Source organism: Alexandromys fortis, unplaced genomic scaffold (assembly GCF_014885135.2).
Source record: "Alexandromys fortis isolate MF-2015 unplaced genomic scaffold, M_Fortis_MF-2015_v1.1 scaffold_217, whole genome shotgun sequence".
In the NCBI taxonomy this organism is placed as follows: domain Eukaryota; kingdom Metazoa; phylum Chordata; class Mammalia; order Rodentia; family Cricetidae; genus Alexandromys; species Alexandromys fortis.
Window position 1 is genome coordinate 847,488 of NW_026068098.1, and position 27,777 is coordinate 875,264.

A 27,777-nucleotide genomic window follows, 5' to 3' on the forward strand; every position below is an offset into this window, starting at 1 on the left:
AGCAAGTCAGGGAGGAAAGATTTATTTTTTTGGCTTATGTTTCCACGTCACTGTTCATCACTGAAGGAAGTCAGGGCAAAAACTCAAACAAGGCAGGAACCTGGAGGCAGGAGCTGATGCAGAGGCCACAGAGGGATGCTGCACTCTGGCTTGCTTCTTATGGCTTGTTCAGCCTGCTTTCTTTATCGAACCCAGGACCACCAGCTCAGGGATGGCACCACCCAGAAAGGCATGAAGCCTCCACATCAATCACTAGTTAAGAAAATGCTCTACAGGCTTGCCTATGGCCATATCTTCTGGATGCATTTTCTCAGTTGGGATTCCTTCCTCTCAGAGGACTTTAGCTTACATCAAGTCCACACAAAAGTAGCCAGGACCAAGACCAAGGGGATTATGAAGAGAAGGCTCTGCTCCTGTGAATGAATTAATCTGCTCAGTGGATGAATGTGGTGGGGGGGGGGGCAGTGGGCGGGAGTAGCCTTGGTTCTTTGGAGTATTTTGCCAATACTGCCGTCCTCCAGGCATAGTAGCGTGCTCAGCATCAAGAAGGCCTTACCTAGATGCAGCCTCTTGGCCTTGGAACTTCCCAACCCAGAGACCATAAGAGAGTTTCTCCTCTTTATACCTATTGATAATTTTGTAATTAATAAGTAATCAATCTTGGGCGTCTGTTATAGCATCAGAACATGGACTAAGACGGTATGAAAACAAGCTAAAAGCTTAACTGAAGAGAATGCCATTTAGTTTTTTAAACTATGGATTACCCGAGTAGCATCCAATACAGGCTGCTGACTGCTGAAGTCATATTCAAATGAGGTGAGGGGCACGCAATAGCTGAGATCCACTAAAGCTCTCTATAGCTCACTTCTCATTTCTGCCTGAGTCTCCACGTCCTGCCCCCTATACTCTTTTTTTTAATTTATTTATTTATTAAAGATTTCTGTCTCTTCCCCACTGCCGCCTCCCCTTTCCCTCCCCCCCCCCCAATCAAGTCCCCCTCCCTCGTCAGCCCAAAAAGCAATCAGGGTTCTCTGCCCTGTGGGAAGTCCAAGGACCACCCACCTCCATCCAGGTCTAGTAAGGTGAGCAACCAAACTGACTAGGCTCCCACGAAACCAATAGGTCCAGTAGAATCAAAAACCCATTGCCATTGTTCTTGAGGTCTCAGTAGACCTCTTTGTCCGCTATGTTCAGCGAGACCGGTTTTGACCCAGGCTTTTTCAGACCCAGGCCAGCTGGCCTTGGTGAGTTCCTGATAGAACATCCCCATTGTCTCAGTGTATGGGTGCACCCCTCGTGTCCTGAGTTCCTTGTTCGTGCTCTCTCTCCTTCTTCTGATTTGGACCTTGAGATTTCTGTCCGGTGCTCCAATGTGGGTCTCTGTCTCTGTCTCCTTTCATCGCCTGATGAAGTTTAATATTCAGGAGGATGCCTATATGATTTTCTTCTTGCCAGTACCTGACTGGCAAGTTAATACCAGTCTGTTAAACCTTCTAAGTTAAATTCATCTCCAGTTTTTCACCTAGTGAGTGACTGTCTTACTTAACACCATGACACGTCCACTTAGAACTCTCCAGAGTTACAGAGGTGGAAGGAGAGTGGGGCGAGTTAACACCGAAGGGTTCAGTCCAGGCAAGTTTGCAAAAACACCCCACAGAGGCCACTGAGCCCAACAGCCAGCACTGGAGGAGATGTTTAAATCAACCTCACATGCCTTTGGCTATGAAATATTTCTACCGGATGGTGTAGGCCTATAATCCCAGCTATTCAGGAGGCCAAGGCAGGAGGATTACAGGTTCAAAACCAGCCCAGGCTGCAGACCTCCATGAAAAACTAAGACGGCCCAGAGGCCCCACTCAGCCTAGCTCTCCTTGTTGACAGATAACAACACAGCCTGATGCAATGTTTGGCCCTGGGAATGGGGGTCACCATCGGGTAGAGTGAGTCAGACCCACAGCACTGCTCTGCCCTGATTCACCACACTAAAAGGATACTGGTTAGATTTGATATTTTTAATTAAGAGAAAGTTCACTTTCTTAAATTAATCTCACAAATATTTTGAGATGACCTTTAATTTTATGGGGATAAGTCAGAGGACAAGGAGGAGGAAAAATAGGAAAAGAACAGAGGGAATACCGTGGGAGAAAGAACCTGGAGGGTCCCGCGGGAGAGAGCAGCAGAGAGGCCAGGTGCTGGCTCGTGGACCCCAGCATCCATCCAGACCACTGGTACTGCTGGAGTAACAAAGCCAGAGACGTGGGAGAGCATGCAGTCGTCAGCATGCCACCTGGGTTCTTTAAAGAGGGGGAGCTGGGCTGGGAAGGACTCAATTACGAAGTGCGTGGGGGGGATAGTTAGCAGAGAGAGACTCAGGAATGCTCTTACTGATGATGGTTGCCCTTTCCTCACCACCTTTAACCTAAGCTGGAAAAATGGCTTAGTCAGTAAAGTACTGGCCATGAGGACCTGAGTTTGGTCCCCAGAACCAATGTAAAAATGTCCAGTTGTGGGCTGGAGAGATGGCTCAGAGGTTAAGAGCATTGCCTGCTCTTCCAAAGCTCCTGAGTTCAATTCCCAGCAACCACATGGTGGCTCACAGCCATCTGTGATGAGTCTCCACGTCCTGAGACTTCACGTCCTGAGGTGCCCCTTCTGGCCTGCAGGCATACATGGAATGAATGTTGTATGCATAATAAATAAATATTTAAAAAAAATGTCCAGTTGTGGTGGTGCATGTTTGCAATCCCAACATGGAGGACAGGCACAAGCACACACGCACATGCACACATGCACACGCACACGCACACGCACACGCACACATGCACACGCACACGCACACACACACACACACACACACACACACATGATGCTATAGAACAGTTACTAGTCACCTTATCCTTATCTTCATGGCCCTGCCTATGTAGGCCTATTGTCTGCTAGAGCAGAAATTATTTGGGGACTGAACCTGAGCCAGTAGAGAACCTACAGCCCTCGCAAGGAAACCAACGCTGCAGAAGCACTGGCTTGTCCAGCTTACGCGGCTCAGAGGAGACTCCCGTGGACGGGACATGTGGAGAGGGCACATGTGGTGGAACCTGGCTAGCAACAGCCAAGGCTGTATGAAGGTAGAAGGGGCAGGGAAAAGGTGTTCTGGCCTAGTCTTGGCTTCACTCACGGTGGTCCCTCTGCTTCTAGAAGCGATGATGGCCACCCCAGACTCATAGCCAGAAGGACACAGACAACACTGACAAGAGCTCCTCTGGCTACGGCACACTTCCGTGGCTTTGCGGGTGGGGAGCTTCACAAAGACACAGAGTTCCTAGGACCTGGGCAGGCAGCAGCCCTGCCAGACTTATTCCCGCTGCCTCCCTCAGTCTGCCCAGCACCCTGGTCTTAGCCTGTCATCCTCATCTCAAGCTTCCCAGTCAAGTCCTACCTGACTTCCTGGCCACACAGCAGGAAGAGCAAGGCTCCAGATGCACGAATCAGTCTTTCCAAATCTAGAAAGGAATGCATCGTGCCTCTGCTGTCCCCAAACCCAAGCTTGCTGGCTTCAAGGCCACACAGTTTTGTTTTTTTTTTTTTGAGAATTAGAAAGCCAGTGATATTTACGGTGATGAAACAATTACAGAGATCAACCAAAAGACACAAGGAAAATCCAAAGAATGAAGAAATCAAGTAACAATGGAGAACAAAGCAGGGTGGCATCTGGCAAGCAACTCAGGAGCCACCCATGGGTCCTGCCACCCATTCCTGTCCACTCTCTTTGGGCCTCAGTTTCTCCACCTAGGTTATAATGACTGTCCATGACCCTGCTATTTGGCACCCTATGTGAGCCGTCCTGCCTGTCCTCCCACGCACTGCTGACACGCTGTTCACGGACTCTCTATTCATCGCGGTTGGAAGCTTGCGACCGCGTCACCTGAAAGAGTAACTCCCTCACAGGGTTTAAAGAAAGGCTGCCGCTGGCCTTGGGGACCACCAGGGCAAGAACTCTCTGCAGTATCTGGTTCTTGGGATCCAGAACGCTAGCCTGGCACCCTGTTTGTGACCCCTGGGTGTTAAGGCCCAAGATCACTACCTGCAATGTCATTGGTCCACTGGGGAGAAGCCTTTGCGGAGCCTGAAAGGGACTGGGCTAGACAGCTCAGCATCACAAGAACTGCACTTCCCTGCTGACAGCCACTGTCTGGAAGCCACAGCAGAGGAAACAGAGCTGGCACCTCCCGGGGATTGGGCTATACCTATATCCCCAGGATTCTGAGAGAACCAAGTAGGAGACTTTACTTTCTCCTGACAGACACGTGGAGGCTTTAGTAGCCAACTGGAAGACCGACAGGAGACTGAACCTGAACGTGTGTGCCAGGTCTTGCAAGCATGACATTTTGCATTACATTTGTAATTAGAGAGGTAAGGCTTAAGAAGACTTTATCTAGGTCGCCTGCTAGTAGAGGCAAATTAGTTTCCCAGCCACTGAGAGTCATGGCAGGGCAGCAGATGATAAGGTAGCGGTCTTAGTCACTGTTCTGTCACTGTGATCAAGGCAACTCTTATAACAGATATCATTTAGTTGGGGGCTGGCTTACAGTTTCAGAGGTTCATCCATCATCATCATGGTGAGGAAGCAGAGTGGCACACAGGTAGGCATGGTGCTCGGAAAGTAGCTAAGAATTCTACATCATGATCCATAGGCGTGCGAGAGAGACAGACAGACAGACAGACAGACAGACAGACAGACAGACAGACTCTGGGCCTGGCAGAGGCTTTTGAAACCTCAAAGCCCACCCCAGTGACACACTTCCTCCAAAAAGACCACACTTACTAATCCTTTTAGCCCTTTCAAACAGCTCCACTCTCTGAAGACTAAGGATTCATATATATGAGTTTATGGGGGACAATCTCATTCAAACCACCACAGTAGCTGAGCAGCAGCCCTCAGGGATAATGGGTTCAGAGACAGAATGGGCTCTGGGACCCCAGAACCCTGCTACCAGCTCTGCTGAGCTACCTTTGAGGGGTCTCCAGGGAGTAAAGGTGGGTATGGATGATGGAAATGGTGAGAATGGTGAGTAATGACAGCAGGGATGGTGAATAATTATGGTGATGGGTGGTAGTGACGGTGACTGTGGTAGTGACGGTGATGGGTGGGTAGTGATGATGATGGGTGGGTAGTGACGGTGATGGGTGGTAGTGACGGTGATGGGTGGGTAGTGACGGTGATGGGTGGGTAGTGACGGTGATGGGTGGTAGTGATGGTGACTGTGGTAGTGACAGTGATGGGTGGTAGTGATGGTGATGGGTGGTAGTGATGGTGATGGGTGGTAGTGACGGTGATGGGTGGTAGTGATGGTGATGGGTGGTAGTGATGGTGATGGGTGGTAGTGACGGTGATGGGTGGATAGTGATGATGATGGGTGGGTAGTGATGATGATGGGTGGGTAGTGACGGTGATGGGTGGTAGTGACGGTGATGGGTGGGTAGTGACGGTGATGGGTGGTAGTGACGGTGATGGGTGGTAGTGATGGTGACTGTGGTAGTGACGGTGATGGGTGGTAGTGATGGTGACTGTGGTAGTGATGGTGATGGGTGGTAGTGATGGTGATGGGTGGTAGTGATGGTGATGGGTGGTAGTGACGGTGATGGGTGGTAGTGATGGTGATGGGTGGTAGTGATGGTGATGGGTGGTAGTGACGGTGATGGGTGGGTAGTGACGGTGATGGGTGGGTAGTGACGGTGATGGGTGGTAGTGATGGTGACTGTGGTAGTGACAGTGATGGGTGGTAGTGATGGTGATGGGTGGTAGTGATGGTGATGGGTGGTAGTGACGGTGATGGGTGGTAGTGATGGTGATGGGTGGTAGTGATGGTGATGGGTGGTAGTGACGGTGATGGGTGGATAGTGATGATGATGGGTGGGTAGTGATGATGATGGGTGGGTAGTGACGGTGATGGGTGGTAGTGACGGTGATGGGTGGGTAGTGATGGTGATGGGTGGTAGTGATGGTGATGGGTGGTAGTGATGGTGACTGTGGTAGTGATGGTGATGGGTGGTAGTGACAGTGACTGTGGTAGTGACGGTGATGGGTGGGTAGTGACGGTGACTGTGGTAGTGACGGTGATGGAAATATATATATAATATATGTATATATATATATATGACAGTGAGGCCTACATGCCTAAATCCTGGGATAGCTCAAAAACTGGCATACAGCAGAACTGTGTTTCATTTTGCAAGGTCCCAAGGCTTCTACCCATCAGACACCTCCTTTCCGCTCCAGAGTTTTGCAGAATCTGGCCCACTGTTCCCAAGGAACATGGCATGGGACCATTGCCAGCCTGGCTTGGCTATCCCATGGCTGTAGCTGTTGCTATGCTTTCCAAAGCTGCTTCTCTGTTATTTCCCCTAGAGTTTAATAAATCATTCACCCCTCCAAAAAAAGCTAATTTGTGGAGTAAAGTTGAGCCACTATCTTGCTGGTGTGTTTCCAAAAAGGATGAATGGATTTTTGCCTGAGGCTTTTGTTCCCAAAGCAGTGTGTTTGAATCTCTGGTCCCAGGATCTCACATCTCTCTCTCTCTTTCTAGCCACATTGGGTTAGGGTGGCAGCGGTGGGACGTGGGGGGGGGGGGATTCACAAAGAAATTTAAAGTGGAATTGGGACCACTTTATTAGATTAATTAATACTTAATTAAATTAAGAAAATAAATTCATTTGGAATCAGCTGTCTGATTAATCCGGCCCAATTAAAACATCTAGACCCAGACCTCTGTGCTCTGCAGTGGTTGACAGCACATGAATGTTTGCATCCCTTTCTCGCCCGTCCAGGAACAGATGACACAGGCTCTATCATCCTTGGGGCATGTGAGACACAAGGCCCTAGTCCCTGCGAGCCTCATAGCAGCCAATGAGAAAAGACAAACAAAGCCAATGAGAAAAGACCTGCCAGCCCTGAAATGCTTTGGCTACAGTGTGAAGCCGAAGCCTCCAGGGAAGATGTTCAGGAGGGAAGCAACCAGGTTGAAATAATTTTGGAATATCCCCGTGAAAACACCAGGACACTGAAGACCGTGGCCTTAAGCCCAGTCTGGAAATCTAGTCTCATTGTGGGCACACAGCAGCTGCCATGCAGCCAGCCCCAGTCATACTATACAGCCGAACAGGCATTGGCAGCAATGTTCCTCCTAGGATAGGCAATTCTCTTCCTGAGCTGCTGGCTCTTTTCTGTCCAGGAGCAAAAAGCCCTGGGGTGGTAAGCTGAGGTAAGGTGGGCCTGATGGGTAAAAACCCATGTTAGGAAGAATTGCCTTTGGCAGACATTCCTCCATGAACAGCTGTTTCTCTTTCTCAAGTCACCTCCTCTAACTCTCGTCTCCAGTGCCCCAATCCAACTGTTTATCCTACCCACGGGCTCTTGGAGCCTGAGACCTCCACAAAGCAGCCAACTAAGGTTGTCTCCTCGATGTCCCTGGTTCCTCTCTTGGTTTGGTTTACTCTAAAAATATAATTCCTGTGCTTCCAATGTGTGGATGGACCAGTTCTGAGAACCCAAGTTCCTCAATGCTGGAGACTGGCCTGCACTCCCTCCTAGGCACAGCCTCGCCTTGTTCCCACACAATAGGCTTCATTTCTCTGTGGTGTCAAGCCAAGAGGTCACACCTCTGTAGCTGGTTACTGGCAGGGAGCCTATCAGGCAGGAGCTGGTGGCCAACACAGGCTTCTGGGATCCAAAAGCATCCTTTTCTGGCTCCATTAACAGGTATCGTGCTGCGCTCCGACACAGGGAGGATTTTTTTTAATTTATTTATTTCTTTATTAATTAATTAAAGATTTCTGTCTCTTCCCCACCGCCGCCTCCCCTTTCCCTCCCCCTCCCCAAATCAAGTCCCCCTCCCTCGTCAGCCCAAAGACCAATCAGGGTTCCCTGCCCTGTGGGAAGTCCAAGGACCACCCACCTCCATCCAGGTCTAGTAAGGTGAGCATCCAAACTGCCTAAGCTCCCACAAAACCAATAGGTGCAGTAGGATCAAAAACCCATTGCCATTGTTCTTGAGGTCTCAGTAGTCCTCATTGTCCGCTATGTTCAGCGAGACCGGTTTTAACCCAGGCTTTTTCAGACCCAGGCCAGCTGGCCTTGGTGAGTTCCCGATAGAACATCCCCATTGTCTCAGTGTGTGGGTGCACCCCTCGCGGTCCTGAGTTCCTTGCTCGTGCTCTCTCTCCTTCTGCTCCTGATTTGGACCTTGAGATTTCAGTCCGGTGCTCCAATGTGGGTCTCTGTCTCTGTCTCCTTTCATCGCCTGATGAAGGTTAATATTCAGGAGGATGCCTATATGTTTTTCTTTGGGTTCTCCTTCTTATTTAGCTTCTCTAAGAACCCGAATTATAGGCTCAATGTCCTTTATTTATGGCTAGAAACCAAATATGAGTGAGTACATCCCATGTTCCTCTTTTTGGGTCTGGCTTACCTCACTCAGGATAGTGTTTTCTATTTCCATCCATTTGCCTGCAAACTTCAAGAAGTCCTTGTTTTTTACTGCTGAGTAGTACTCTAATATGTATATATTCCATACTTTCTTCATCCATTCTTCAATTGAAGGGCATCTAGGTTGTTTCCAGGTTCTGGCTATTACAAACAATGCTGCTATGAACATAGTAGAGCATATACTTTTGTTGTATGATAAGGCCTCTCTTGGGTATATTCCCAAGAGTGGTATTGCTGGGTCCATGGGTAGGTTGATCCCGAATTTCCTGAGAAACCTCCACACTGCTTTCCAGAGTGGTTGCACAAGTTTGCATTCCCACCAGCAATGGATGAGTGTACCCCTTTCTCCACAACCTCTCCAGCAAAGGCTATCATTGGTGTTTTTGATTTTAGCCATTCTGACAGGTGTAAGATGGTATCTTAAAGTTGTCTTGATTTGCATTTCCCTGATCGCTAAGGAAGTTGAGCATGACCTTAGGTGTCTTTTGGCCATTTGAACTTCTTCTGTTGAGAGATCTCTGTTCAGCTCAGTGCCCCATTTTATAATTGGGTTGATTAGCCTTTTACGGTCTAGTTTCTTGAGTTCTTTATATATTTTGGAGATCAGACCTTTGTCAGTTGCGGGGTTGGTGAAGATCTTCTCCCAGTCAGTGGGTTGCCTTTCTGTCTTAGCAACAGTGTCCTTTGCTTTACAGAAGCTTCTCAGTCTCAGGAGGTCCCATTTATTCAATGAGGCCCTTACTGTCTGTGCTGCTGGGGTTATACGTAGGAAGTGGTCTCCTGTGCCCACGTGTTGTAGAGTACTTCCCACTTTCTCTTCAATCAGGTTCAGTGTGTTTGGACTGATATTGAGGTCTTTCACCCACTTGGACTTGAGTTTTGTGCATGGTGATAGATATGGGTCTATTTTCATTCTTCTACAGATTGACATCCAGTTTTGCCAGCACAATTTGTTGAAGATGCTCTCTTTTTTCCATTGTATACTTTTAGCTCCTTTATCGAAAATCAGGTGTTCATATGTTTGTGGGTTAAAGTCAGGGTCTTCTATTCGATTCCATTGGTCGACTTCTCTGTTTTTATGCCAATACCAAGCTGTTTTCAATACTGTAGCTCTGTAATAGAGTTTGAAGTCAGGGATGGTAATGCCTCCAGACGTTCCTTTATTGTATAAGATTGTTTTGGCTATCCTGGGTTTTTTGTTTTTCCATATAAAGTTGATTATTGTCTTCTCCAGATCTGTGAAGAATTTTGATGGGATTTTGATGGGGATTGCATTGAATCTATAGATTGCTTTTGGTAGAATTGCCATTTTTACTATGTTGATCCTCCCAATCCAAGAGCAAGGGAGATCCTTCCATTTTCTGGTGTCCTCTTCTATTTCTTTCTTCAAAGACTTGAAGTTCTTGTCAAATAGATCTTTCACTTCCTTGGTCAGGGTTACCCCAAGATATTTTATGCTCTTTGTGGCTATCGTGAAAGGTGATGCTTCTGTGATTTCCCTCTCTGTTTCCTTATCCTTAGTGTATAGGAAGGCAACTGATTTTTTGGAGTTGATCTTGTATCCAGCCACGCTACTAAAGGTGTTTATCAGCTGTAGGAGTTCTTTGGTAGAATTTTTGGGGTCGCTTATGTATACTATCATGTCATCTGCAAATAACGAAAGCTTAACTTCTTCCTTTCCAATACGAATCCCCTTGATCCCCTTATGTTGTCTTATTGCTATTGCTAGAACTTCAAGCACTATATTGAAGAGGTATGGAGAGAGTGGACATCCTTGTCTTGTTCCTGATTTTAGTGGGATGGCTTTGAGTTTTTCTCCATTTAATTTAATGTTAGCTGTCGGTTTGCTGTAGATAGCTTTTATTATATTTAGGTATGACCCTTGTATCCCTATTCTCTCCAAGACCTTTATCATAAAGGGGTGTTGAATTTTGTCGAATGCTTTTTCCGCATCTAATGAAATGATCATATGGTTTTTTTCTTTCAGTCTATTTATATGGTGGATTACATTGATAGATTTGCGTATGTTGAACCAGCCCTGCATCTCTGGGATGAAGCCTACTTGATCATAATGGATAATTTTTCTGATGTGTTCTTGAATTCGGTTTGCCAGTATTTTATTGAGAATTTTTGCGTCGATATTCATGAGTGAGATAGGCCTGTAATTCTCTTTCTTGGTTGGGTCTTTGTGTGGTTTTGGTATCAGGGTAACTGTAGCTTCATAAAAGGAATTTGGCAATGACTTTTCTGTTTCTATATTGTGAAATACGTTAAGGAGTATAGGTATTAGCTCTTCTTGGAAGTTCTGGTAGAATTCTGCGTTGAACCCATCTGGTCCTGGGCTTTTTTTGGAAGGGAGATTTTTGATAACAGTTTCTAGTTCTTCGCGACTAACAGGTCTATTTAGATCATTCACCTGGTCTTGGTTTAGCTTTGGTATATGGTACTTATCTAAAAAAATGTCCATTTCTTTTGCATTTTCCAGTTTTGTGGCATACAGGCTTTTATAGTAAGATCTAATGATTCTCTGGATTTCCTCTGTGTCTGTGGTTATGTCCCCCCTTTCATTTCTGATTTTATTTATTTGCGTGTTCTCTCTCTGTTGTTTAGTTAGTTTGGATAGGGGTTTGTCGATCTTGTTGATTTTCTCCAAGAACCAACTTTTTGTTTCATTGATTCTTTGGACTGTTTTCTGTGTTTCTATTTTGTTGATTTCTGCCCTCAGTTTGATTATTTCCAGTCTTCTACTCCTTCTGGGCACCTCTGCTTCTTTTTTTTCTAAAGCTTTCAGGTGTGCCATTAAGTCCCCAATGTATGCTTTCTCTGTTTTCTTTAAGTGGGCACTTAGTGCTATGAACTTTCCTCTTAGCACTGCTTTCATCGTGTCCCATAGGTTTGAGTATGTTGTCTCTTTATTTTCATTAAATTCAAGGAAGACTTTAATTTCTTTCTTAATTTCTTCCTTGACCCAGGTGTGGTTCAGTAGTTGACTGTTCAGTTTCCATGAGTTTGTCGGCTTTCTGGGGGTAGCATAGTTGTTGCCATCTAACTTTAATCCGTGGTGATCTGATAAGACACAGGTGGACACTGATATTCTTTTGTATCTGTGGAGGTTTCCTTTGTTTCCGAGTATATGGTCAATTTTTGAGAAGGTTCCATGAGCTGCAGAGAAGAAGGTATATTCTTTCCTATTTGGGTGGAGTGTTCTGTAGATGTCTGTTAAGTCCATTTGCTTCATTACCTCCAATAATTCTCTTAATTCTCTATTAGGTTTCTGTCTGATTGACCTGTCCATTGGAGAGAGAGGTGTGTTGAAGTCTCCTACTATTAGTGTGTGTGGTTTTATGTCTGCCTTGAGTTTTAGAAATATTTCTTTTACATAAGTGGGTGCTTTTATATTAGGGGCATAGATATTCAGGATTGAGATGTCATCCTGATGAATTGTTCCTGTTATGAGTATAAAGTGTCCATCTCGATCTCTTCTGATTGATTTTAGTTTGAAGTTCGTTTTGTTGGAAATTAGTATGGCCATACCTGCTTTTTTCTTAGGACCATTTGCTTGAAAGACCTTTTCCCAACCCTTTACTCTGAGTAGATGCCTGTCTTTGTGGTTGAGATGTGTTTCTTGCAAACAGCAGAATGTTGGATCACAGGGAGGATTTATACCACAGCAGTCAGCAAACGCTGATCATCAGAGCCGCTCTTCAGCAGAGCTGGTTAAACATTTACCTGTACCCCAGGGCCCACAGACTGGCACCCCTTAAACATGCAATGTAGGAACTGGTCAAAGTGCAGAGGATGAGCGTCAGCGTGGAGGTTAACCACAAAGGGAAAGCTATGCTGGCCTCCTTCCCTCGAGGCTCAGGGACTATTCAGGAAGAGGGAGCAGAAGGATTTTAAGAGCCAGAAATCAGGCTAGACCAGAGTGAAACGATGTCTTCTGAGTGAATCAGCTCACAGAAGCCGCCATTGTCTGTGCAAGCCCTGCCCAAGATCAATATATTTAACACCCCAGGCTGGAGCACGGGAAGGAACCTTCACTCCTAACAGAGGAGCTACAGGCAGCCGATGACTTTGGGGGAGGAAGAGTCAGGATTCCTTAAGGGTATGGCCCCTGGTTGATCAACCGTGCCAGTAGATGGCCCAACACCCATGATTATATGGACAACACAAATTGGTCTTGGTGGGTTATTAAAGTGTGGGGGGCAGCAGGTCAACACAAAATCATGAGGGGGTGGAGAGCTGGGGGTGAATCTAGGAGTTAGGGGAAGAGTGGGGATGAATGTGGCCAAAATATATTTTATGTATATATGAAACTCTCAAAGAAACAATAAAATATTATATTATAAAAACATGCTGTGTGCTAGACGGTGGTGGCACTCGCCTTTAATCCTAGCACCAGGGAGGCAGAAGAAGGTGGATCTCTCTGTGAGTTCCACCTTCTTGTAAGTGGAACTCTTGTGAGTTCAAGGCCAGCGCAGTCTACAAAAGCTAGTTCCAAGACAGGTAGGGCTGTTATACAGAGAAACAGTGGGCTGTTATACAGAGAAACCATGTCTCAGAAAAACAAAAAAACAAAAAACAAAAAAAAAAAAACAAAAGCAAAACAAAATACAAGGTGTGCAAGGATCACTCTGTCCTACCCTCCCAGACTGTGAAGACCAGTTGCAAAGATGAGGCTGAGGAATTCAGCTTCCAAAGCATAGGAAAACCTTAACGTCAATCAGCGTCTCCTCCAAATTTCATGTAGGAATAAATGCAGTAATGAAGAAGGGGCTTGCTCTAACAAAAGGATTAGTGCACTCAGGAGCAGGAGGGAACCAGCTAAGCCTCCTCTTGCCCTCTGCCCTCCACCATAAGAGGTCATCATGTTCTAGGCACCACCTTGGAAGCAGATGTCACCAGACAACAAATCTATCATTGCCTTGATCTTGGATTTCAAAGGTTCTAGAATTTGAGAAACTTCTTTCTTTCTTTCTTTCTTTCTTTCTTTCTTTCTTTCTTTCTTTCTCTTACTTCCTTCCTTCCTTCCTTCCTTTCTTTTTTTCCTTCTTTCTTTCTTCTTCCTCCTTCCTTCCTTCCTTTTCTTTTTTACATTTTACCCAACTTTGAGCATTTTTGTTTTAGAAGCACAAACTAATTTCTGAATGTCTTTGGATGTTTCTGGAAATAAGAAAACAAAGCTGAGTGTAACAGCTAACTTTAAAAGTTACGATTGGATTTTAGTTAGCATACACCATCTCATTTGACCTTCCCAACTCAAGAGGCCAATATGGCCTCATCCCTGTCCCCTGCTCCAGATCAAGGTAGAGGCAGCTGGCATGCAGAGTGGGTTCAGGCCAGGCTGCTGGCCGAGGTGGCGCACTGCTCCTGCAGCTCCTCTTGGTATTCTGAATAAAGATGAGTTGCTGTTTGTATCCTCTTGTGTGACCCTGAAGGGAAGGAGCAGGTACTTCCTCTGACTTGGCACACTGCAGAAATGGTGAGAGGCAAGGGAGCCAGGAACAGGCTTCAGTGCCAACAGGGCTTCTATCTCCCTGACACTTGGCTTCCTCCCTTCTGTGAGAGTCTGAGGTAAGCAAATGACTATAGGGGAAACCTATAGTCAAGATTTTCTGTGCCTCAGTTTCTCAGGTCTCTGTTAGTCTCTATGGAGGGACATAGGACCACAGACAGACTGTGAAAAGCAACTGCCCCTGCTGCATTCCTGACCTACGGCTGCTGTAACAGACCTCCACAATAGGGGCAGGGCTTAAAACAATAGCAATATATTGCTTTGAGGTTCTGGAGGTCAAAAGTCCAATATGAGCTACGGGTAGGACCAGTTCCCTCTGAATCTTGTAGGGGAGACTCTTTTCTGGCTTCTCCCAGCTCCTGGGGACCCCAGCAAACAGGGGCAGATGCCTCCCTGCCTTTGTGGTCACACATAGACGCCCGTGTTTCTCTGTCTTTGGTGCCTATCTTTTCTCCTTGTAAGGAGATACCAGCCAAACTGGATTACAGGTTTACCACACTCAAAGAGACATCTTAACTCATTAACATAAAAGACCATACTCTGAGGAATTTGAGGTTAGGACACCCATATATCTTCTAGGAGGACACAATTTCCCACAACATCTGCCTTTGCTGAGTGGATTGTGTGAAGCCATACTTTCCAATGAACCTTCTGCTAAGATGATGAACTGATTCAATGATGGTGGAAAGTTTAAAAAGCTGATGGCCCAGAGACAAATGACAACTTGTCTTGGGTGACCTTGAGCCCCCCTAACAGTTATCCATCCATTGCCCACCTCTGTGTCTGACCTAACGTTTTTGGGACTCTTGGAAATGTACTAACAGACCGCAAACTTCCACCAAGGCTAAGAATGCTGTCAGACCATCGCCTCTGAGGCCTACGGTAGAGGATTCCGCACTTTCTGTGTCCTGCCTGTCTGATGCTCCCATCCTCAAACTATTACAACACATGAAGATGGAATTTGGGGTGACTTGAATCTGTTTCCTAGGCCACAGTCACTCGTATTTGGCTTCAGAATAAACTACCTCTTATCCCCTTTGAGGGCTTTTTTTTTTTTTAACCTTGACAGCTGTAATCTGGAGAATCTCATTCCTCCTGCCTCACCCCACCCTGCTACCTGCCAGTTTCCAGAACATTCTGTGGCCACTCAGAGTCTCTGTTGGACTCCGCAGCTCCAGCATAGGAAACCTGAGTGCTGCAGGGTTGAGGGGACAACGGGCAATGACAGTGAAGAGGCTGGCCTGGTGCAGGGTCTACAGAAGGCGGCAAGGCAAAGGTGGCGAGCAATGCCCCTGCATTTCTGACAACCGCCTGGAGACCTTAGCTGGAAACCATCGCCTTAACTCTTAATTCAGCATTCCAGAAACTCCCTGGGAAGGGAAATATGCCCATATGGCCTGCCCTGGAAGACAGGGTCATATGTACCTGCTTACCGAAGTTAAAAAGAAAGTAGCCAGCAGATGCAATATTCCCTAGGGGTGGAAGAAGTGGGGATCAGACAAAGGGGACCCTCCAGTAGGAGGTGGGAGACCAAGGCTCAAGTGAAGCCACCAGCCGTGCGGGATGAGCAGGCCGAGGCTCACACTGGGCTCAGGAAGCCTGAGCTGATGTTTGAATCAGGTGCGCAGATCCCTAGACTCTTGCTCAGCTGGCTCTGCCACTGTCCTGCCTCACCCACAGCTGGGTGCTAGGGAAGAATGCAAAGGCCAGAAACAATGCTGGACTAAATCAGTTCGAGTCACTGAGGTGTTTTGTGTGACACGGCAGGGACGGGGGGGGGGGGGGGGACAGGAGTGGGTATTCCTGTGGGTATGTGTGCCTGCCTACGTGTGTGGAGGCCAAAGGTCAACTCAAGTACAGTTCCTCAGGAGCCATTTAACTTGTTTATAGAGACAGGGTCTTGTTCTCCCATTGGGAGCCTAGGCTCACTGATTAGGCTAGTCAGGCAAGCTCTTCAGCTATGAGGCATCTTCACAACTCATAGTCACTGGGTTTTAATTCTGTCTGATGCCAGGGAGATTAAGGAAGATGCTGGAGACCAGTCCCCACCCCCACCCCCATGGTTTCTGACAATCTTGTTGGAAGCCATCTGCCAATACAGAGCAGAAGTCTTCAGTCAGTGGCTCTGACATGACCAGAGGCCGAGGCTCTCTTTCCTTGAGCAGTGCGCTAAGTTCCTTGCCTATCCAGTGCCTGAACGTCATCAACCGAAAGTGAGCCACTTCCAGCTTCTCTCACTGGCCTGGGGCGAAACATGGAAAACCAAACAAATGCAAAGCTGGAGAAGTAGAGGCTGTAGCACACACTGGAATTCAGTCAAGTCACGATACTTTTAAAACCAGGCCTCTTCCGGTGGTGGCGGGACCGTGGTTTTCCAGAACAGGAGTAACGTCTCCTACTGCAGCAGTACGCTTGCTCGGAGCTCTCTTTTGAGGCCTGCGGGCTTGGTGTCTTTGGCATAGAAGCAGCTTCTGCTTTTGCTAAACCACTTCCCCTTCTGGAACCTGCTTGTCCATCCCCCTCCCTCCCCACATTACACCTCTGCCAATGACAGCTGCTGGCTGTGATCCTGGGTATGAGGCTGGGCACCAGGGTGGGGATCTGTGTTATGTACAACAGGTCTGAGCAGCCCTGATGTTCACTCTGCCGTGGATGCTTGGCTTCTTTGGCGTCTCTACAGAGCTGGCTGCCCAGGGACATCTCCATCACTCTGCCGTGGATGCTTGGCTTCTTTGGCGTCTCTACAGAGCTGGCTGCCCAGGGACATCTCCATGCTCCCAGTGCTTCCACTCAGCAAAATTTGCTGGTTTTTGGATTCCTCCTCATTGTTTAACCATTAACCCTTGACACCCAAGGAAGATCATTCCTGAGCCCATCACTTTGCTTACTGGAGAAGACTGATGGGCCAGAAGGGCCACAGTGGATTCTTCGGGGGGGGGGGAAGCACAGGATGTCTTCCTCATCCATAGATCCCTCTGGATCTCACATCCCAAACATCTTAATCTTCTATTTTCTTATGTGAAGTGTACACATCTTCAAAACATAGACTGCTACACTCTACTTCCTGGATGGGAAGTCAGGACCTCTCTTGCTAACCCACCATTCAGGGGAGGGGCAGCTGGCAGGATAGCCACCAGTGAGCCCCGAGCAGAGCTGAACTGAACTGATTTCTTGACTCCCCCGTCTACCACACAGTCTACTCCCAGATTCTAGAAGATGGCCTGCTCTGAAGCATGTTGCCAAGGGGTACAGCTTCATCAATTTGCAGACAGAGTCCTGGGGCGTGGGGTGCTGGGGCAGACTGAGACACCATTAGCATGTGTGCTATGGGCAGTAATAAAGAGAACCCCAAGACTGTGACCCTTAGGAGAACAGGAGACACGTTTGTTGCCTGGGAGACCTTCCTAGGGTCTGCCTCCAGATTGAAAACCATAGCAAGGGATGTTTAGGGCCCTGAGAAGCATCAAGATACCCAGGGTTATACAGAAACCCAGTCACATTAAGAATACTTTTTGTCTCCCCCCCTTCTGCTTCTCTCTCTCTCTTCTCTCCCCTTCTCCCTTCCCCCTTCATAACCCACTAAATAAATATCCAAACTCACTCTGAAAAATAAAAAAGAATACTTTTTGTCACCTTGGCAGTGGTGGCGCACACCTTTAATCCCAGCACTCAGGAGGCAGAGGCAGGCGGATCTCTGTGAGTTCAAGCCAGCCTGGTCTACATGGCTGTAAAGCTAACAGAGAAACCCTGTCTTGAAAAACAAACAAAGGAGGATGCCTGGGAGGACAATGCCAGGAGCAGGAAAGAAATGTTTGGCACACAACTGAGGGCTCTGTAAGCTGTAGCTGCTACCATCTGCCTGGAGCTCTGAGGAACTGCTCAGCCCGTGACCTCTCTCGCTCACTTCCTACCTCTTCTATTCCAGCAGCAGCAAAAGACGCAGAGAGAAAACAGCGCAGCCCCCGCTGGATCCCACCCCAGTTCTGACAAAACTTTAACCTCCTCTCACAAAATGGAGTCTCAAGGGCTCCCTCTGAGAACCTTGAGTCTTTGGAACACCTCTCCCTCTCTCCTTTGGAACCCTTTGCGCCCATTGCCCCCGGAGATGTTGGGGGAGGCTTTTCTGCTCCGATGTTTTACAAACAAGCGGCGACCATGAAAAGGCCACCAAGAGCTGGGCTGCCGTGTGCTACCCTCAGGCATGGCCTTCTGGAAGAAGGAAGAATGGTCCTCGGCTGTGTGAGAGCAGCCAGTTCCTGGAAAAGGGAAGTGAAATTGGCAGACTCAGCAGAGGAGGAGCCAGAAAGATGACAGGATGGTCGAGGGATGATGTGCACTGTTAAACTCAGCTGCTTAAATGCTTCTGGCAGGCCATGCTGTGGGTGAGTCACGTATGTGGTCGGACTCTGTAAGGTTTTGGGGTTTAAACATGCTCACCTATTGGACAGGCCACATGTTAATCTGCTATCAGCCACTGCTCCTCATCGCCCAGCAAACAGGCGCACGCTAGGGCCTCTGATCTCAATGCTGGCCCTTCTTACCAGATCACACAGCTTCCTTCCAGTTACCACCGCAGAACCTAAGATCTCTTGTTTCATAGGTGAGGATGCTGGGACCTCCATGCTAGGCCTACTGCTCCCCCTGCCTCTCCGGCAAGAGACACGCGAATGCCTAGCCAAGAACCCAAAGACAAAACTCCATCTTGCTAGGTAGGAGGGCAGAGCTGAACCTTACCTGATCTAAACCATAAGGTATTTAGATTTTGTATTTGGAGCCTGGGTCATACTATAATGTGTATGCATGTCTCTTTACATGGTCTCCCTACAAATAGATGCACATGTGAGCACACAGACATGCACACGTACACACATGACCCTCCAGTACCTAGAAACATGTATCATGTTTTAAGGTTTGAGAGAACAAGTTTACAAAGGTCTCCGACCTCCATCATGACTGCATGTGAGGCCTAAGGCCACAGGACCTCTTTGCTCAAGGCTCCCTGAACACCTCTGGGTAACCCCTCTGCCATGTCAAAGCACTTGGAGGCAGATTCTGTGCCCAGGCACAAGAGCTGTGCGGCATCTCTGCCAAAGCCAGGCGATGGGACTCTGGCTACCAAAGGGCACTAACACAGACAGTGAGAGGGCTCCAAGGGACCCTGAAGACCACTTACAGCAAGGCCATGGGGCCCTCTGACAAAGCCTCATTTACAGATCCAAGCAAGAACCACAGTTCAGCACTTCTGGCCCCAGGGCCAAAGCTCTGGAGACAGCTAAGCATCAGGGTGCCTGACTGGACTCACGGGCCTTATGTTCAGGGATTCTCACACTACTGCCTGAGGGAGAGTGGACAGCAAGGGAGGTCTCAAGCGAGGACCACGCCCAAGGTCACAACAAGAGAAAGAGACTGCCGGGAGCAAGGGGCAGCCTCTCTGCCAAGCTTCCAATGGTGATGGGTGCCACCGCTCACACCTGCAAGAGTGGCCCCCAGTCACCAGCATGCACGGGGTCACATCTCACTGACTAGGCAAACTACTCAGGCTCCAGGATGCTTCCACTAAGAGCATAGCAGTAGGCAGACAGGTGCATATGATTGCACCATAAGGAAAAAGTGGGCGGGCAGGACGGGGAGGGGAGCCCGTGGGTAGAAACTGGCGTGATGGGAACAGGCCCAGAACCATGCCCACATCTCTACCATATGGACCCCATGGAGATTGCCTGTTTGCTTGCTTAAATAGAAGTTACCTCATTCCAATGACAGCTACTAACATAGCCTCGACTACCGAAGGGATGCTGTAACATGGTAAGATGAGAAAGACTGAGAGAAAGAGAACAGCAGCTGCGAGGATACACACACACACACACACACACACACACACACACGTCTCTGTTCTTGCCAGAGTCAGGGTACATTTGCCAGATTTCTCCAGTAAATGAAGATATATATATAATACACATATATATATTCAGTCTTTCAGACTGACTTTAAATTCCCTATGTAGCTGAAGATGACCTTGAACTTCCAATCTTCCTGCCTCCACCCCCTAAGTGCTGAGATTACAGGCGTACCCCACTACGCTCAGTGTGGGCAGTGCTGGGGATTGAACCCTGAGCTTTGCACTTGCTGCGTAAGCTCTCTAACAACTAAGCTACAAAGCCAGTGCAAGAAAGATTTTTTTTATTTTTAAGTTGTAATTTGCTCAAGTTTGCTTCTGGCTAAGCTCCTTGCATGTATCTTTTGCATTTTCATGGCGGCCCTCAGGAGGTATTCCTTCTGCTATTTCACTAGTTCTGGGATGCCACGGAGCGTGTCCAGTCACCCAGCTAGTGAGATGGGCAGCAGAGAAGCCGGGTCCTCAAAGCCCCTGTTCCTCGTCAAAATCAATCCAAGGCCTACAATACCGAGGGAGCTGGAGCAGGTGTGCCAGGCCACATCCGTTCAGGCACAGCCTGCCATGGGATTGGCAGCTCCTAGGGAGAGATTTTTGCCCTCTTTATCTCCCCCAAGTAGGACATGGAGGGGGAGCGAAAAGAAATCGCTCTGGAAAAACTGTGGATTTAAGAGACAACCCACTGGTTCAACCTTCAGCCCTGCCCTCTCCAGCAGTGTCCCTTGGGCAAATGACTCATCCCATCTGAACCTCTATTTCCCTGATTATAAAATTGGGCAACAAGCAGAACCAGGTCAAGCTGTGATGGGCTAAGTGACAGAACTTTGAAAGAGTCTGGCATGGGGCCACATGCTGAGTAGTGTCCAGCAAAGACCGGTGTGAAATTCTCTTTCAAAGATGACCCAGGGTCCAAGACACGGCCCTGCTGTGCATCACAGCGTCCCAGAGGAGGCTGGCCCGCCCAGGGTTGGCTGCTGCAGCCACACCAGGCACTGGAAGTGGGTCAGAAGGCAGGTTTTTCCAGCCTGGTGAAATTTGGCTCTTAGGAGACAAAATCAAGGGTGGAAAGAGATAGGTAGAGAGACAGAAGAGAGCGAAAGGAAGAGAGATGAGCAAAGCAAGGAAGACGGGAGCGAAAGATACTGTCGGGTTGCATGCAGCCCCAAGTCTTAGTACAGAGGCAATATCCTCTCGGGGTTCCAAAAACAGCAAACCAACATAGTTATGGTAAGCAACATTAGAAGCGGGGAAACATGCCCACCGAAGACCCAAGCGTTCTTAAGGAGAGGGGCATTGGAATACCAGTTAGGCCAGGGGCCTTTCCTGGCAGAGAAGGTAATGAACATCCAGCGGCATGTGGAAGATGACAGGAGAGATCAGAGCTGGAAAATGACATTGTTCTTGGCTGGTGGCACTGAGGATCGTCCTTCCTGCTGGCATTTTCTCAGGTTGCACACTACCTTCCAGCACCATCTGTCTGCTCAGCACAGTGGTTCAGCACATGGCCTCACGTGCCAGACAGCTACAGCTTGATGCCTGGCCTGGCTGCCCCCTCCTATATGGCCTCTTCCCAGTTTTTCCTACTTGTATAATGAAGGCAACAGTAGCATCACTCATGGGGCCACTACAGGGATGGGACAGGCCCTGCAGATGAGGTGGTGGGAGGGGGCATTCAGTCTGTGCAGAATGACTTTTGTTTGACCTTGACATTCCATGGAACTAGCTACCAGACAGTTGGAAGTCCACACCCACCTCACACACTCACCATCTAAGAGCCAACCTGGGATATCTGTTAAGAAATTGGCCAAAGTTTCTTGCACTTCAGAAATGTGGAGGTTGTTTTAAATTCTTATTCACGCATGCATGCCCTGGTGTCTTCTGTCCCATTTTGGTCTCCAGGTACCATGGTGACATTTGTTCAGGATCGGACTGAGAGGGTTTTGGGAGGCATTAAAACACCCAAAGCTCCCACATGCTCTGCACTGAACTCTTTTCTCTCTATCCTCTCTTCTCCCTGCTCTGGAGGAAGACAGAGAAGACTTGGGGAAAGCAGGAGGTTCTGCCTCCCCACTGATCCTGGACCATACCACGCCTGATGCTGATATAATTCACCATGGCTACTGCCAAGCATCCTGTGGGTTCGAGTTATCTAAGGCTGAGGTGTATTTGGCAAGCTCCTCTAAACCAGAGTTGCCCTGGTAGACACTAAGGCATCTGTAGGCAGTGTCCATGATGGAGATGCACCGCGAGGGGCTATGCCAGCACACGGGACCCGGATGCTGGAGCCACAGCATCCCATCACTCCCAGAGGCCTCTCCTTCTTATCCGAGTCAGAGTCAACAGCAGGCCAAGACATCCCTGGCCTCAATGATTCAGAGTTTCTAGAGACTTCTCAGACCAAAGAAAGTTCTAGAAACCCAATGAAAAGGGATTGGCCACTGGCCAACACTTAAATGTTTCTCAAGTCTGTCACAGGGAGTTTGGAAAACACAGATCCCCAAGACTCCAGTGCAGCCAGAAGGAAGGGTTTAGTGCTGGTGCTGCCCAAGGAAGATGCTTCCCAGGAGCTGTGGTCCTGGGGAGACAGGGGGTCACCGGGTCGGGAGAAAGCCACAAACCGAGCCCAGCTGCACAGGGAGAGAACTCGAAACTGTACACTCAGACCTTCCTGATGTGTCACCAGACCTGAGAACAAAGAACAAGCGAAAGTTGCTTGGCCTGTGGTGTGCTTCCGTAAGGAAGACGGAGTGAGCTGGGTGGTGGTGGCGCACACCTTTAATCCCAGCACTCAGGAGGCAGAGGTAGGCGGATCTTCCAGTTCGAAGCCAGCCTGGTTACAGAGTGAGTTCCAGAACAGTCAGGGATATACAGAGAAACTCTGCCTCAAAAACAAACCAACAAATAAAGGGAGAAGGCAGAAAGCAAGGTACTGGGAGGAGCCAAGTCCTGTCACTTGAGGGTGGAGCCTACTGCATGGCCATCCTCTTATACAGTTGAAGGAACTGTGCTCAGATGATGATGGAAGCCAGCAGATGGGGCAGACTGACTTCCCAGGGATGTGAGCAGACATTAACAACGCCAGGCCACCCCTGCTGCCCAAGCCCGGGCTGGTATCAGCCTATTTATCCTCTTGGTTCCCAGTAGAGGCTATGAGTAAACATTAGGTCATGGGCCCTACTCTCTATCCAGAGCTAAGCCTGTCCTCTCTTTACTGTGCTTCACCCTAAGGTGACAAGTGAGTGTCCCCTGCACTCATTGAGACAGAAACCATATTATGGAGTCAGGTAGGAATCTGAGGTCCCAGAACTTGCTCAAGTCAGCGTGCTAGAATGAAGATTGAAGTCAAGGCCCTTCTCCTGAGTCATGTGTCCTTATAGCCTGTCTCCAAGAGGTACCCACAATCTCCCAATGCACTGAGAGCCATTCCAACTCCTGCAACAACACCCCATGATGTGGCCCTCAAGTTCCTGGTATGTGGACGTAGTTCTATGCCTTATAAGGCAGGGCTCAACACCGAAGTTCACAGCTCAAGGTTGTTTTCCCTCTAGGCCCTGGGCCTAACTCAGCATAAGTAAGGAGAGTTGCTAGATAAATCTGGAAACGCATGCATCCAAAGCCCTACACTGGATATGACCAAGCACATACTAGAATGTCCAAATGACAATGTCTTCCAGCACAGTGTTCTTAACCTGGGGCTATTCCCGGCTCCCTGCTCGGTGGGTGACCTCAGCTGTGTTCTTAAGTGGCTCTCTGGTGCGGGGAAACAATACTTCTAGAATTTCCATGTCTTGCCCATTCCCCATGGAATCTCACTTTATACCTCTCAGTCATGAGAGGGATCATTATTCCCATTTTCCATGTAAGGAACCCAACTCCCAAATACCAGGGACCCAAGTGGGAGAGGTCGTGAGCTGGAGGGGACGAACAGTGATGCCGAGATTGCAGTTTTGTTCCCTGGCTCTCAAACACATTCTCACTTAGGCACATGCACCTTCTGCGGAGCGTGTGAGCTCCATCCCAATTCCCTGCTCATGCCAAGATTCTGTTCTTGAGGATCTGCAATGAGTGCGGCCAAGTCCCTGCTGGAGACCAGCAGGTGGCTGTGCGTGCCTCCTACAGTACCAGGAACTAGAGGTTCCTGGAGCTGGTGAGGACTAAGGGCTGGTGCCTGGACCAAGGGCCCCTCCTCCCCCTCTGCTTGTCAGGCTAGGTGCCAGACCAGCTTCCAATCAAAGGATTGTCTTGTCACCAAAATGAGTCCTGGCAGAGCAGGAGTGCTGCCTCTTGTCAATTAGCTTGAGCAGAAGACCCAAACAGCTTTCCCAGGGAGGAGATGAAAGGGAAAAGATAGAGACACGATGATGTTCCCAAGATATGTCCTCTCATTAAGTCTACAAGATGCAATGTCGGTGAAATTTCTGCCCGTGCACATGTGTGTATGTGTGTGTGTATAGGAGCGTGTGTGTGTGTGTGTGTATAGGAGCATGTGTGTATGTGTGTGTATAGGAGCATGTGTGTATGTGTGTGTATAGGAGCATGTGTGTGTATGTGTGTGCAGGAGCATGTGTGTGTATAGGAGTGTGTGTGTGTGTGTGTGTACAGGAGCATGCATGTGTGTGTGTACAGGAGCATGTATGTGTGTGTGTACAGGAGCATGTATATGTACATGGAGGGGGTCAGAGGTCAAGCCCTACTGTCTTCTCAGCTGGCTCTACCTCTCACTGAACTTGGAGCTCACTGATTCAGCTAGGTTGGCTGGCCCGCAAGCCCCAGGGATCCACCTGCCCCTGCTTCCTCAAGTACGTGTGAATGTCACCACACCTAGTTTGTGTGCTTGTTTTACATAGGTTTGGGGGATTTGAGCTCTTGCTGCCAGCACTTTACCAACGGAGCCGTTTCCCTGGACCTTCCCTTTCACTAAGTGGTTTTCATAAGATTACTGAATAATGGATTCACTCAGATGTTGAGAAATGAGTTCCTAAAGATAGCTAAACACTTTGATTCTCAAAATCATCTTGGTTTTGCTCATTATACTTTTCAGCTGGCCTGGACATTTCCTCTTCTCTCTGATAACATGGGCATCTGGGGTTGCGATGTTAGGAGTCACTTCCTCTGGGCTGACCTGGGAATCCATACTTGTCATCTTTAAAGGGGCTCAGGGGCTTAAGGAGACCGACAGACACATCGGAGTAAGGTAATTAGGCTCAGAAAAGGGAGCTGCTAGCACTCAGTTAATGCCTTGCCCCAGCTTTTCTCCTCTTCTCAGGGACCATGACCACAAAAGCTCAGCCTTCTCTCCTCTACCTGGAGGCAACTCCAAAGGGCAGCCCAGTTCCAGAATGTCCCTGGGGCTGGCTAGGATATTTGTGGTAACTGCTACACAGCCTGCTTGTCCGTCTGATTCAGCTTGTTCTCCTCTCCCACTGCAGGCCCAAAGCCAAGGTTCAGAATCAAGGGTCAAGAAAAACCTCAAGGAAGGGAACCCAGTCACTGGAGGCGTGTGTCAGCACTGAATAGGAACAGAGACAACAGTGCCATCGTGACCTCACCAGTGCAGTGACCTTGTTCCTTTCCTGTGCACTGGTATTGGTAAGACCACAGAAGACAGAGGGCGGTCCGAAACATTTCAGGCCAGCCTGCAGCCTGGGTCTGTGTTCACCTCTGTCCCAGCTGCTGCTTTGAGCTTGCACAAAACAGAACTATTTTGTTGGCGTTGTTTGAGGATATATTCTGGCCTCTAACCAAGAGGCAGGGGGTATGGGCCAAGCAGCTGGGCCTCACCTGTAGCCTTGAGAAATGTTCCTCTCTTCTCAACCTGATTAAAATAGAAGACCCAAGTCTGAGCCCCTGGTTTACTGCTAGTTTGCTATGGAATCGTGGTGGGTCATAACATAGGCAGGGTGGTCCAGGTTGAAACTTCTGTTCTCTCTGGGTTTCCAGGAAGTACCACAAGCTCTTTGGGCCACTTCTCCTGGCTGGTACTCAGCAATCCAATGGAAGGTCACCTGGGCAAGTTCTGCCCTTAGACTGTTTGCTGCTACTACCCAGTGTTTCTCTGTCTTACAGCTGAAAATATTTTATTACTTGTGCCCTAAGGCCATTTCAGAAATCTCAAACTACATTTAACAAGCAAAAGTGGCATGGGCCCAAACAACCTCTCTATCCTAATCCTGGCTTCTCACCAGGGCCAAAATATCACCTCGGACACTCACTCATCTTAGCTGATAGAAACAGGATGCTATCAAATGCCTACCCGTGGGAGAACCAGCTCCCCCGGCACCTCTCCAGTCTTATCATGTGTGGACTCTTGAAGACCACCTGGACCCAGGGAAGGCACGGGCAGCTGGAGAACCAGTCTGAATTTTCCTGCTTCTTAGACCCTGTGGTACCCACAGAACATGGACCTCCGTGGAACAGCATAGCACAGGATACATACGAACACAGGGATGGGCAGGGCCTTAGGTCCAGGGCCTCCAGGAGTAACCTTAGAGTTGAACAGGTGGTCCATCCATCCCTGCCTGGTGATGTGGACAACTGCAGGAGAGAGGTAAAGTGGTACTCTACCTAGCTCCCTATCCTCTATCCCTGCTCAGACCTGGTCCCTATTGATAGAAACAGGTTCTAACTACTAGAGAGGGGGCGGGAGAGCATCCCATTGATGAAGGCAGACACTTGGTCCTGGGGTCTTCTTCATCTGGCAAGTGGGCAGCCCAGGGCAGCTGGTGTCTTATCTTCCACACTGGGTGCTCTTGTTAGGGTGCCCTGTGCTGTGTGGATATCTTTCTTTGTCTATTTTCTTTCATTGGCCCTCTCTCAAAGAAAACCTAGAAATGGGTGTTGCTATTGCTAGTCTCCAGTAAGAGCTATAAACTGTCACAGATGAAACACAAGACCAACTAGAAAGATATGAAAATACCTTCTGCTTGCTGTTGCCTCTTCCTCGGCCCATACTTCATTTAGATAACTTTAAAATCAGGTAACTGGAAACTTTCTGAAAAATAAGTGGGCTCTGAGGTGATGTCTCCTGGCAGTTTTCTCTCCCATTTCCTCTATTTTTCCTCTGACCCACTCAGCTCTCGACCAGGACATCCAGTTCCTGGCACCTTTTGCTTTTGTGGGGACTCCAGACACTCGGAAGACCTGAGGGAGGAGTCTCAGCCTCCCAACTCCAGGACTCCTGGCTTCCTCCATTCCTGGGTTTACATATTTTGACTTTGACTTTAACATGACAAACAAACTCGACCACCCGGGAAACAGCATCTTCCCATTTCTTCCTTAGGCATCCCACCAATCTCAGCAACCCCGAGCTTGTCAGTATCAATTCAAAACACAGCCCCCGGGCTGATAAGGAAGCACTGAGCATCGGGTAAGAAGGGGCCTTCATTTGCTTGGTCGGCCAGCTGTGACCTCACTCGGAGATTAGCAGTGGAGCCACGTGAGAAGGGAATCATATCCCTCGGACTCAACCACAGGGAACTCTCAGGGGAGTCCCACCATCCGCGGAGTGCATATGTAGCCAGAGCAGAGGATATGGTTAACATTAGCTGGGGGTGCAAGCCCACTGCCCCCCAAAAGCAGGGAAGCGCCTCCTGTTGGACTATACTTATTCACTCAAACTGTACTCAACTCTTCCACTACCTACTTTGAAAATAACTAAATCTCCATCCCTTACTTCCTGTTGACAGGAAGTCTTCTCTGCCAACTCATGGCTTGCCACAGGCCAGTGGGATAGTGCCTGAGCCGCAAGGTTCCTGCCAGGGCCCTGGTGTTTTGGTGTTTTCTAGCTGGGCAGTGAGATTGCTGGTGAATGTCCAACAGGGACCAATTGGCTCTTGGTAGCCCAGGATTCCCAGCTGCTCTTCTGTGAGGCAGAGGTCCATCCTCACCATG

At 48.5% G+C, this 27,777-nt stretch overlaps 1 protein-coding gene across 5 annotated transcripts in view; it reads right to left on the reverse strand.

Moving 5' to 3' along the window:
* Positions 1-27,777, reverse strand: part of Prkag2 (protein kinase AMP-activated non-catalytic subunit gamma 2) — a 272,656-nt gene that overhangs the window by 236,902 nt on the left and 7,977 nt on the right. The gene's annotated exons all lie outside the window — the stretch shown is intronic.